Raw genomic sequence first — 13,890 nt, forward strand, 5'->3', positions numbered from 1 at the left:
AAGTCACCAACCACGAGATCATGACCTGAGCTGAAGTTGAATGCTTAACCGACTAAGCCACTCAGGTGCCCCTCATTTGTAGTTCTCTTTATATTTAATGCGCAAATTTACTTTGATTTTTATATGAACAAAAGTCATTAACTTAAGGAGTCTATAAACATTTTGCACTTACACAGGTAACATCGTAAAACCACTTTAAATCTGAAAAACCTTTAAATGATGAGAAAGGACATATGAAGATTTTCTACCTTGCCTGGAAATCAGTGGGCAGTTAGTAATTCGGGTACAATATTTATAATTGCATTATTAGATTTGAAACTCCTTTAAATTTGAAGAGTCTGGATTTAACTGACAAGGAAACATGTGCGAAGCAATGGAAATGGATTGTAAATGTCAGCATCATGTTTGATCATAGCAAGGTGACCTTAAAATGCCATCTTATCCACTTTAATTTAACAAGGCTGATTTCCTAAAATATCAAATATTTGATATAACCAAGAATATATATTGAACTACTGGAACAAATAGCTAGAAGATATTTTAGTCGTCCCACTTGAAAAAGCAAGATGTAGGCAAACCCTTCTCAACATGGATAGCGGGAGGGGCGGGGGCAGTTCTCCTTAAGTGGAAAGTTTTCTCTTTCCTCTTCATTGCAAGCTGGGACAGCCAACTTTGCCCAGACATGAAGAACGTTTTCCTTTACAGGATTGAATCAAGGACCCCTGTTCCCCCATAAATGCCTGCCATTATTCAGACCTCATAGTCCCTCCTTTTTTAAAGGTGCAATTTCCTGGGCAAGAACTGATGCATCAAATTCTTAAAAATCTTAATGAACAAGCGTTAATTAAACTGCTTTCTTTCCTGAAATGAGAGGCTGGACACACAGAAATGGAAAAAAGGGGCTAAAAATAAATAAAAATTTTAAATGATCAGTTATTGACAGCTAATTCCTTACCAGTTATTGACAGCTAATTATGGCAGGTCTCTGAATCTTCATAGGTTTTATCTCTTATGCTCTGGAACACATCGTCTACATCCTCCAGCAATCTAGCCTGTTCTTGCTCATCCAGCCTGATTAACATAATATCATCAACATAGCGGATCAATGTGATAACTGTAGGATGTCCAAATGGTCAAGATCTTTTCAGACTATATTATGACAGAGGGCAGGAGAGTTTAAATAGCCCCGGGGCAAAACTATAAATAGCCCTGGACAAAAACTATAAAACTATTGTTGCTTGTTATTTATGAATGCAAAGTATTTCTTTTTTTTTTATTTTTTTAATGTTTATTTATTTTTGAGAGAGAGAGGACAGAGTGTGAGCCAGGGAGGGGCAGAGGGAGAGGGAGACATAGAATCCGAAGCAGGCTCCAGGCCCTGAGATGTCAGCACAGAGCCGACGCAGGGCTCGAACCCAAGAACTATGAGATCATGACCTGAGCTGAAGTCGGATACTTAACCAACTGAGCCACCCAGACACCCCTAATGCAAAGTATTTCTAATTAACCAAATTAATAGCTGCAAACGATATATCTGAAACCGTAATATTTGGCTTTAGCAAAGATATACACATCTGACATGGTGACTGCGATTGGGACTGGCACTTGGTTATTTACGTGGAAGTCTACTGTTGGCCCCTGGGATGCACCTTGTTTCTACAAGGACCAGTCAAGAATTGAATGGAAATATGAAAGGAGCATTAATCTTTAGAGCCCTAAAGGTGACACTAATTTCTACCATTCCCCCATCCTGAGATGTCATATTGTTTTCATCTGCCATCTTGGCTGGAGATGGAAAGGGGAGCCGTTTCCACTTGGCCTTCCCCACATTAAGGATCCAGCTACCAAGTATGTCACTCTCAGTTATATATCCAGGGACCAGAACAATGATCACTGGGTGGGGCTGTAGCTGCAGTGGACTTCATTTACTGAGTTCCCACATGACCCCTCACCCTAAAAGGAGGAACAAGATGATGCTATAGGTCTCTGGACAACAAGGTCAGCTTGGATCCTAAGTCCAACATTAATCAAACGTTTGGGTGTTCTCTTTTCCCCAATGTTCAGTCACCCTAGTTAGTGGCTGTAGATCCACTTGGAGGAAGACTAGGAGAATCATTACTATTTTTTTTTATATTTTTCTACGTTTTTGTTCATTTCTTTTGAGAGAGACAGAAACGGAGAGAGCGAGCAAGGGAGGGTCAGGGAGAGAGCGAGAGAGAGAATCCCAAGCAGGTTCCGCACTGTCGGTGGGAAGCCTGACACGGGGCTCAAATTCACTAATGATGAGATCATGACCTGAGCCGAAACCAAGGTCAGACACTTAACCTATTGAGCTACTCAGGCACCCCTTATGACTATAGATATTTGCCATAGTGTTGCAGGGTCCTTCTTCTTGGGACCTGACATGTTCTTCAGTCAGTGAATTTTGAGTCAAAACACTGGCTCGGATCTGGAAACGAGGCAAGAAATCTTTTTTTTTTTTTTTTTTTATTGAGGCCACTGCCCTCAGCCTTCTTCTGGTCATCCATCTATGATTTCCTCTGGTGGTACAAGCTGAGTGGTACTTGTGTTGACTGCGTATCTATTCTGTCTCTAGGGATGCCATGTTTTATTAACCATCTCCCTAACTCCCATAGTCCACTCTCTGCCAGCACTCCAAACCTGTTACTCTCTATGACAACTGTATCCGCTTGGCACTTGGATATAGTCCTCAAACTCCATTGTTCTTACAGTTTTGATTTTCCTCCATATTTTCCAAACACCTGCATGGCACTAGGCAGTACATTCCTTTGCCATCCTTCCTGATTCATCACTGGTAAGAGTTTTAACAATAGAACCTACCACCTTGTGCCACAGGTTACCTGGGCCCCACCGACCACCGGTGATAAAGTCCTCACTGCCAGCCAGGTGGCAAATGACTCAACTTCCAGGTCCCATCATATTGCCTACTTTCTCAGACTCCTCCCAGGACCAACTGGCACAGGTTGGGCTCCCTGGAAGCAGATACTGAAACAGAGTTTGACCTGAAAGGAATTCATCAGAAAGAAAGTGAGTGGAAGGGGGAAGGAGGAAGCAGTGGGAGAAGTTGAACCACAATACAGGCTCATTGAAGCCTGGCCAATATATAGCACATATGACCAGTCACAATTGTCCAATGGTGGGCCAAAGTGGCTGGGCCTCTATATCCTGCCATGATCAGTCATTGCATGTTGGCCGCCTCAGGAACAGCATGCCAATGGGTGAAAAGGCCTTCTGCAGCCAAGGCAAATCCTGAAGAAGCTGAGAACAGAAGGCTGTTCATAGACTGCAGGCCTAGCCAAAATTTCTTCAGGAGAGATCTGATGGGCATACCTCCATATCCATCACAAACACCATGCCTCAAAGAAAGACCACACCACGGTTAAATACAACACCGAATGAAAGAAGCTAGACCCAAATGAGTACATACTGTAGGATTCCATTTACATAAACTTCAGAACACAGTCAAACTGATTGGTACGATAGAATGAGAAAAGTGTTTTCTGCTAGCGGAGCATATTGACTAGAGGGGGGTGTGAGGGAGGCTTCTGGGGTGCTTCTATCACTTGTCTGGTGCTGGCCACATGGGTGCATTTGCTTGGCAAAAATTCATCCAGCTCTACATATATGATTTGTTCATTTTTAAATATCAATATTATATTTCAACAAAATGTATTTATCAAAAAGTAAATGTTAAATATTTATTTCAAGGCCTAGAAAAATACATACTGATTCAAAGACACACATGCACCCCAATGTTTATAGCATCAACAATAGCAAAGTTATGGAAAGAGCCCAAATGTCCATCGGCTGATGAATGGATAAAGATATAGTGTATATACAATGGAATACTACATGGGGATGAAAAGGAATGAAATCTTGGGGTGCCTGGGTGGCTCAGTCAGTTAGGCATCCACTTCCACTCAGATCATGATCTCACAGTTTGTGAGTTCAAGCCCCATGTCGAGCTCTGTGCTGACAGCTCAGAGCCTGGAGCCTGCTTTGGATTCTGTGTTTCCTCCTCTCTCTGCCCCTCCCATGCTCATTCTCGTCTTTCTCTGTCTCTCAATAATAAATAAACATTAAATTAAAAAAAAAGAAAAGAAAAGAAAAAGAATGAAATCTTGCCATTTGCAACAACATGGATAGAACTAGAGGGTATTATGCTAAGCAAAATAAGTTAGTCAGAGAAAGACAGATACCATATGACTTCATTCATATGTGGAATTTGAGAAACACAGCAGATGAACATAGGGGAAGGGAAGGAAAAATAAGAGAAAAACAGAGAGCGAGGCAAACCATAAAAGACTTTTAAATACAGAGAACAAACTATTGCTGGCGGGGAGGTGGCAGAGTGGGCTAAATGGGTGATGGGCATTAAGGAGGGCACTTTTCAGGATGAGCACTGGGTGTCATATATGAGATAAATCACTGGGTTCTACTACTCAAACCATGACTACATTGTAGGTTAACTAACTTGCATTTAAGTTTTAAAAAAAGAAAAAAGGAAAGAAAAATATATAGTAATATCAAAATCATGATGGATTTCATTGCCAAGGAAGAAAAGTTGATCATTTTTTAATACTTTAAGAAAATAATAGCATTAGTGGTTATGTGGATATTGCAAAACTCTTGATGGTCATCCTTAAATAACTAAAGCTGGGCAAACTCTAGGCCTAATCTAACACTGGCTTTCTAGAATTTTCCCCTTCATGGTGCAGATGGTTCTATGGTGCAGCAATGCTCTATTACTTTTGTCAGAGCACTTCAGGTTAGCAGCTATGTATCTGTTTGATTCCTAATTCTGTTTGTTACTTAACACTGGACATCATGCAATCTTAGATCATCACTTTTGTAGAGGAAATAGAAACCAAAATATCAGGAATGGCCTATCAGCCTTTCAAATTTTCTCTTCCTTTTATCCTCTTAATTTTTGAGAACCCAATAGCAAAGAAGTTTCTTCCTTAATCCACATATCTTTTCATTTTTCTGTCAACCTCTGAATGCCATGAGGATATATGCAAAAGAAGAGGGGGAAAATGTACTTTAAGCAATTAAGAGTTATTTTTACCACCTCTGGGGAAAAGAGAAGGCTCCAACAGAAAAGATAGAGATCCATGGGATATGGATTCTGGCTGAAATTCTTCAGACACACAAACGCCTACCTTCCAAGTTCTTGATCACCTTTTTTTGACTGAGGTAATTCATCTCTCTCCCCAATCTATGAACCTGCTCATTGCTCCTCTGCAAAATTTATAGTTTACATGAGAATAGTTATGTAATAATAGTAATAAGCCCTACAATAGACATTTGTCATTTGGAGGCAACTCATGTCCTTTCCCTCTTTTTCTTTTTTTTAAATTTTTTTAACGTTTATTTATTTTTAGAGAGACAAGAGTGCGAGAGGGGGAGGGGCAGAGAGAGAGGGAGATACAGAATCCAAAACAGGTTCCAGGCTCTGAGATGTCAGCACAGAGCCCAACGCAGGGCTCGAACCCACAAACTGTGAGATCGTGACCTGAGCCAAAGTCGGATGCTCAACTAACTAAGCAACCCAGGTGCGCCTTTTCCCTCTTTTTTAAAGCTCTGCAAATTCCTTGGAGGACAGACCTCTCTGCCATTGAGTATAGTCTTCATAGGAGTGTAGTTTTTCCTCCTTCCTCTCCTCACTACCAAACAGTGAGGATGAAGGTGATGGGTACGTGATCTGGGCTCAGCCCCACCCATCATTCACACCTGGGACTTGGAGTCCTGAGAGCATCAGGAAGGACGAAATGGTAGGAGAGAAGTCATTTACCACCATACCCAAGGCACCTTGATCATTCTGCTCCCGCTGCAATCTTTGTATTAGTTTCTTACAGCAGCAGATTTAGTTTCCTAGGATAACAGATCACCGCAAACTGGGGGGCTGCACGCAACAGAAGTTTACTCCTTCACTATTCTGGAGGCCAGAAGCACTGGAGTCAATATCACTGGACTGAAAGCAAGGTGTCCACAGGGGAGAATCTGTTTCTTGCTTCTTCCAGCTCCTGGTGACCAACAGCACTCCTTGGCTTGTGGCCACCATCACTCTCATCTTCAAGGCCAGCATCTTCAAATCTTTCTCTGCCACATTATCACATCACCTTCTCCCATGTGTATATCAAATCTCCCTCTGCCTGTCTCTCACAAAAACACCATGCCCGTGGGGTGCCTGGGTGACTCAGTCGGTTGAGCGACCACCTTTGGCTTGGGGTATGACCTCGTTCTTTGTGGGTTCGAGCCCCATGTCAGGTTCTGTGCTGACAGCTCAGAGCCTGGAGCCTGCTTCGGATTCCATGTCTCCCTTTCTCTCTGCCCTTCCCCCACTAGTGTTCTGTCCCTCTCTGTCTCTCAAAAATCAATAAAAACGTTAAAAAAAAAAAAAAAAAAAAAAAACATGCCCCTACTTAGGGCCCACATAGATAATCCAGGATCATCTACCCATCTCAAAGTCTTCAATTTAATCATGTCTTTGAAGTCTTTGCAATCTAAGGTAACATTTACAGGTTCTAGGTACCCGATGGCTTTGGGGGCCATTGTCCAGCCAGCAACAATCTTTGACAAAAGTTTTTGAAATGTCTGTGAATTGATCTGATGTGGCCTTCAGCATTCAAGACAGAGGGAATTTATTCATTCCTATTTCCTTTAAATCGTCTAGGAAGTAAGTGAAAATGAGAAAGCAAAATGGTGAAAGGAAGGAACCTTGCATATTATCCCCAGGCAGTGTTCATCAGGCTTGAGGGGCCCAGAGCTTATGATACAGTTTTCCACTCAGAGTCTCTCCCCCTAAAGCAAATATTTCCCAAACTCTAGCATTCACAAAACACTTTTAAAATTTTTGCCAGATGGAATATCACCCATATTCTGCATGGCATCTACATTATTACTTATGTTATGTTCTTTGTTAAAGGCACTTTCTTTTTAGCTTTAAAGAAACACTGTTGAAAAGAAATGTTTATTTTACTACTAAAAAGAAAAAAACAGGGGTGCCTGGGTGGCTCAGGTGGCTAAGCATCCAACTCTTGATCTCAGCTCAGGCCTTAATTGCAAGGTCATGAGTTGGAGCCACACATTGGAACCTAATTTTAAAAAGAAAAGAAAAAAGAAACATCGCCAATAATAAGACACAATACAAACTAAATTTCAGATACTGTTGCCTGAAAAGGCTCTGAGTCTGAGGCCCACTGTCTTTGTTTTAGGAAGATTGGTAGGAATTCGGTGTTAGACTAGCACCCATCTGAGTCTTTTCTTTTTAGAAGGGTATAAAGAGAACGAAAAAGGAATGCTCACTCTCTTCCAGTTCAACATCATAAAACTCCCTAAAATTATAATTTACCCATCACTAAAATGGTCATATGGATGACTAGGAATCCCTGCCCCTAGCAGAAAAAAAAAAAAAAAGAGGTTTTATTATCTACCCACCTTACCTCCCTTGAGTTTCTATTCTTTCCTCCATCTCCTATGTCTTTGACCTCTGCAGACACAGCCATTGCAGAGAATTCATTGCCTACTGAACCACTCCGGACCTCCATTTCCTCATCTGCAAAATGACGACAATAATATAGTGCCTTCCACAGGGTTGTTGTGGTATTAAGTCAGTTAAAATATATAAAGCACATATTTAGGTTAATATCTGATGCATAGTGTTATATAAGCATCTGCTATAATAAAACGGTCGTTACTAATATTCCCATCAACTAGCTATACAGTTATTTATTGCCAGCGTCGTGTTTTGCCTTTTGCTAAGCTTGTGGGGACTGGAAGAGGAATAAGCCATAGTCTTTGCCTCCAATGAACCTATCATTTCATGAGAGAGGTGGGTGAATGTCACATAAAGCAGTAAAAACAAACACCTCTATGGCAATTTTTTAAAGAGCCTACCCTAGTAACCAAAAATCACACTAAGTGCAGACGAACACTGGCTGGTTGTTCTCGCTTCCATTTACCGCCGAGGATCCATTCTTTGCCCTTCTTTCCCTGCTCTGTGCCAAGCTGCTGACCAGAACCCCTCGTCTCTGGCTTCCAGTGAGAGGGAGCCCAGAGAAAGCCCATGGGGGACTTCTCCCCAACCTGTGCTTGCCCAGCCTGCCCGTCTGCACCTGTCCTTCTGCCAGTAGATGCCTCTCTCTATGACACCCCTCTACCTCTGGTCTCTTGCTTTCCTGTTGCCTCTTCCGGCTCCCCACTGCCGTTGGTCTCTGGAAGTATCAGCGTCCTTTATTGGTCCCTTAACTCTGCTCATGTCTCTGTAAATAGGCCCTTCGTTGAACTCTCTCCAGTTAAATCTTTTTGAGGGACTTCTGTTTCCTGCCAGGCCACGACTGATCCAAGAGCCTCAAGACACCAGTAATCTGAGAATGATCTAATTCCTCTAATAACTAAGAGCTATGTTAAGGAACATTAAACTTATTGTAGAAAATAGTAGAATGATCCAGACTTTCTTTGTCGGCCAAACTATCCTGTAGCGATAGCAGGAATGGCTAAAATGTTTTGAAGATTCTCTACGTGACAGGCACTTTGCTAAGCCCTCTTTCTGCCCCATCTAATTTACGCTCCCCAAACCCAATGAGTGTAGTACCTTAATATTAAAATAAATAAAGGGGCGCCTGGGTGGCTCAGTCGGTTAAGCAGCCGACTTCGGCTCAGGTCATGGTCTCGCGGTCCGTGAGTTCAGGCCCCGCGTCGGGCTCTGTGCTGACAGCTCAGAGCCTGGAGCTTGTTTCAGATTCTGTGTCTCCCTCTCTCTGACCCTCCCCCGTTCACGCTCTGTCTCTCTCTGTCTCAAAAATAAACGTTAAAAAAAATTTTTTTAATAAATAAATAAAGAGATTAGGAAGGGTTAAATAACCTCCCCGAATGGGGAAGGGCAGAGCCAGAGTATAAGCCCAGTTTGACCTGCCATGGGGCTATACTGATTCCCTTACACTCCCTTTCCCACCAGGCTATGCAGCCTCCCTTCCAGAAGTGAGAAGCTGCCACTGGACAGGAAATGTCACGGATTTCAGATGACTAGGAAAAAGAAGTCCCTCCATTGCCTTTTTTTGTGGAACACCTGCTCGCCTGGAGTTGTTTTAAGTATCTATTGTCCAAACAAATGTGTTATTTTCTAAAACCCTTCAGATTTGCTCTCTCTGAGCTATTTGAGAAGATTTAGGTTAAAACAACGGGCAGGGGAAAGAAATGCATATATATTTTCTACAAGTTTGTGAAATCACTTAAAATCACATCATTTGACTCCATTTGCTGATCTGATTACCCAATTACTTGCTAGGTAGCTTTACATTATACACCCACAGATGTGGCCAGCCGTCTTTCCAGGCAGCTATCTCTCTCCCCCTCTCCCTCTCTCCCCCTCTCTCTCTTCCCACCTCCCACCACTCCAGGCTTTATTTCCATCTACCTACTTCTCCCCTAAACAGCAATTTTTCTACCTATTTTTTCAATTATTACAACAAAAGCTTTCAAGTTAAAGAAAACAATACTGCTTTCTTCCCAAAGCCAGCCTTTTCCTGACACAAAGTAACAGTGATACTAAACATTGCTAGCAATTGTTATGAAAATGCATTTCTCTGTATCCCGTTGTCATGGCAGCTAAAGATCAAGACATGCCCGCTACATACAGCAATTTATACTGATTTGAAAGACTGTTTGGAGGAAACATTAAAATGTATAATCGAATGCATTTGAAACCATAGCCCGACAAAGTACGATATCGGTTATTCAAATAACATTTCTAAAGCAAAGTACATCATTTATTTCAATCAATGTTGTGTTCATTATTTATGCTTGTGGAGTTACTTTAATTTCCAACACACTGGCAATTTTATTATGTTTCTCAGCACTCAGAATCTTCACATTACCTTTGCCCAGGCACTGGCCAACCTAACACAGACAGCAACATGAACGTCACAGTGTGAGACCCAGAGCCTCTATAGCATTTCTTCTATTATTTCTTTGTTTGCAGGGCCGGGGGCATCCCTTGGGTGAATTTCTCCCTTGGACTGCAACTACCCGAAATGTCACAGCGTGGTTAATTCCCCTTCTTCCAGATACTCTACCTTATACGCCACGTTTTTGCTTCTCTGTGGGGGTGGGGAGCAAAGTCCACGACTAAGAAAGATGGGGAGTAGGGGGTGCCGAAGAGAGAATATAAAGGGCTGAGATGCAAATAATTGAGTACAAAATGCCACTCTTATTAGCAATTTGATGGTGGCTCTTGTCCCTAATCCTTTTCATTGGTTATCCCTCAAAATCTCCCAGGGAGACCACTGGCATTTGGCAGGAGGGAAGTAGGGGCATGGGGGGATTAAGGAGCTGTGATGGCAGAACAGATCAGTAGCAGAGCTAGGATGAGAACTCAGAATTCTGACATTCCTGAGCCATTGTTCAGCCTGTGGCCCGCTAGACATGGGCCTAAGGAATTTTATTGAGATTAACTAAAGCTTAACTGACCGCCACTCTTCCTAGGGTAATTAGTTACACTGCTTTTCCCACAGCTGGTATCGCACACGAACATTTGGCCTTGACCTTATGAAACTGATTTTTACCAGTTGATCATCTATCAGGATGGTCACTGATTTCATCCTTTTGAATCCTGCGCCTTGAAGATTGGCATCTACCTGCCAAAAGCAGCCAGTAGCTTCCCCTAAGGTCAAGCTTTCCTTCTGAAATTATGCACCCAAGTCAAATGTAGGCATTTACATTTGGCATGGAAGAAGGCAGGCATGTAAAATCACCAGGTGATTGCACTTCCCCCCCCTCACCCTTACCTGAAATTGACAGAATGTGATAAATCTGGTCACGTCGTTGAAAAGAGAAGCAGTAAAAAGCTGTCACTTAGAGACTGCGTCTGTGTATCAGGCACTATGCTAAGTGTTTTTGCACATCATCGCTTTACAACAACACACTAAACTAAGTTATTATTATTAGCCTTATGTCTACAAAGAGGAAACTGAGACATGCTGATGTTAAGTAGCCTGTGCCCTGTGACACAGCTGGTAAGTGGCACAACCGAGATGTGACTACACTTGCTTGGGTCCAGAGATGACTGCTCGGCCACAATGCTAAACTGCCTCTGTGACACAAAGTTGCTAAGAGTTCAAGGCTCTGGATTCCAAAAAACCAAGGTCTTTGTTCTGGCTGCCTGTGTCATCTTGGATAAATTACTCCACAAGGCTGTAGTTTTCGTGTGTTGTGATCATTTCTGCTAGGTTTGCTAAATATAGTCATCAGCACTGTGCCTAGCACGTAGCGAGCCATCCAAGAACATTAGCTGCTCATTCTAAGGAATGAACACGTTCAGACTAAATGGACCAGGAGTTCTGGCCCACGGTAGAGAAGTGCAAGGCACGTGGGGAAAAGAATGCATTCCCTATACAAGGTCTGGCCCCTTCCACTAAAGAAGCAAGCAAGACAGAAGGAGAAAAATGAGAGAAGAGGGATGCCATGACCAGGGAACAGAGGAAGCTTTTCCAAGTGAGTGGAGGCTTGGCTGTGTTTTGAACAAATTAAGATAAAGAAGGAAGCCAGCACAAGACGTGCTCTGGGGAAGAAAGACACTCTAACAAGGAACTAGTTTGAGGCGGTGGCTTCCCAGGGTGATTAAATTAAACACTCCCTTCAGTCAAACAACTAGTGTAACTGATTTTTTTCTGTTTACAGAGTCCTTAGTTGCCTGAATTTTGCAACTCCTTGGTGCCATATGATCACTTTTCTTTTCTGTCTTTTCCTACTCAAAGACAGAAGACTTTAAATTTCTTTTCTAGAGGGACAAAAAAAATTTCTCTTCCAGGAAACAAGCATTCTCTCATAGGAAACCATGAGAATAAAATTTTGCAGCTAACTTCCCAACACCGAGAAATCTTGTCTAGGAGTCAAAGGCCTAAGACTAGAAGGCAAAGGCCTGTAGTTGAGTCCAGGCTCTGACACTCACTGCGTGGCCTTGGGAACCTCATGCGTCCTCCCTCCTGTGTCTGCTTTCTCATTAGTACAATGGAAGCCTTTTATCTGCTTTAAGATTGTATGATTTAGGGGAGCTCATTCTATGAGAAAGATATTCTTTGATCAGTAGATACTATCCATAGCATGATTTATTATTGGGGGAGGGGGATATTTTCATGGTTAGTGGTTTTATATGATAATCACCAGTCCCTAGGGACTTGGAATAATTTCACCATCAAAATTTTCCATTATCGTGGCATTATAGCTCTGTTTCAACAAGCTTGCTCAAGTAACTTTTCTATTGCAAATTCACATGATAATAGCATTATAAATGGCATCTCCAAAGACTTCAATTAAAATTGATTTGTCATTGTAATCTTAGCTAATAATGGTATGGTAATGGCATTATAATGAGGAGATCAAAGACTTACACTGAAATTATTTTGGCATTGTTATCCTATATTCTAAATGGCTTTGAATAGGCTGCTCTATACATAGATTTGAAACTGTGTGTCATTGGGATATTATAAGCTAAGAGCATCGACAGTGGAATCATCCACTCCTTTCCCCCAAAGCCCAGCTTGGAATTTCTTCTCTCTTTTCATTTCCCATAAAGGTCAAGTTCAAACAAAGCCTCGGCTGTACCTCCCCCCTCCCCAGTCTTGCAGGGAACAGGCAAGAGATTGTGAGGATGCTGGAGAGTACCTAGAAATACTGCTCCTGCTCTCACATGAGGCTGGAGCCAGCCCAGACACTTTCTTTCCGCAGACACGGGGGCCTGAGTATTCCTCTACTCAGGGCTGGGACACGCTGACCTGAGAGATAGAATCCAGGCCTGACCAAGTGGTCCTGTCAGTGGACACAGGACTCCCGCCCCCTTCAGAGGTGGTCATGCAATTGGAATTCTGCAGTTTGTGACATGTAGCGCCTCTTGTCTCTTGTCCCTTGTGGCTTTGCAGTTGCCACCCTTGTGAGCTTTCATTGGACTTGAATCTTTGGCTCCCAGCTTTCTGACTATGAAAACAGTTGTGTGTGTGGTTGTTTCCTGTTTATTCATTAACTTTGACAGGGACACACATTAAATCTAATCAAATATAGACTCAATATTCATATTTACATCAAGGTTCTAAAATTATTCTAGTTTAGAGACTATTATTATTTCATCAGTTGACATTAGAACCATGCAAGTGTATGGTTCTTATTACAGGATAGAAGCTATCCTAACTATGTGAAATATTTTTGATTCTCATTATTCATGGTAGTCATGTTCTATAACGCCATCACAAACACTGAGTCAGTGCATACAGAGAGCCACTGCTCCTAGGGAAAATACAGGGTTAGGCTCCTGTGAGCCTCTGGCCACATTTTTGCCAACTGATTGGTATAGAACCCTGTTTTCTGTGTTTGTGTTTAAAGACACCTTATTTAGCATATGTGGTTGACTCATTCACATTGAACTCTTAGCCAACAACACTATAATGCATGCCTGAATGACACTGATCTAACACATGTATTTTCTCCATATGGCCCATAGCAGCCTTTTTCATTCTTAGGAACACTAAACAGCACAGCAACACCATGCTTGAGGGCCATTTTATTTTTTATTTATTTATTTATTTTTAATTTTTTTTTCCAACTTTTTTTTTTTTTAATTTATTTTTGGGACAAAGAGAGACAGAGCATGAACGGGGGAGGGGCAGAGAGAGAGGGACACACAGAATCGGAAACAGGCCCCAGGCTCCGAGCCATCAGCCCAGAGCCTGACGCGGGGCTCGAAGTCACGGACCGCGAGATCGTGACCTGGCTGAAGTCGGACGCTCAACCGACTGCGCCACCCCGGCGCCCCTGGTTTTCTGTTTAAAATGAAATAAATCAGGGGGTGCCTGGCTGGCTCAGTCAGTAGAGCATGCA

This window comes from Neofelis nebulosa, chromosome 17, assembly GCF_028018385.1.
Source record: "Neofelis nebulosa isolate mNeoNeb1 chromosome 17, mNeoNeb1.pri, whole genome shotgun sequence".
Classification (NCBI taxonomy): domain Eukaryota; kingdom Metazoa; phylum Chordata; class Mammalia; order Carnivora; family Felidae; genus Neofelis; species Neofelis nebulosa.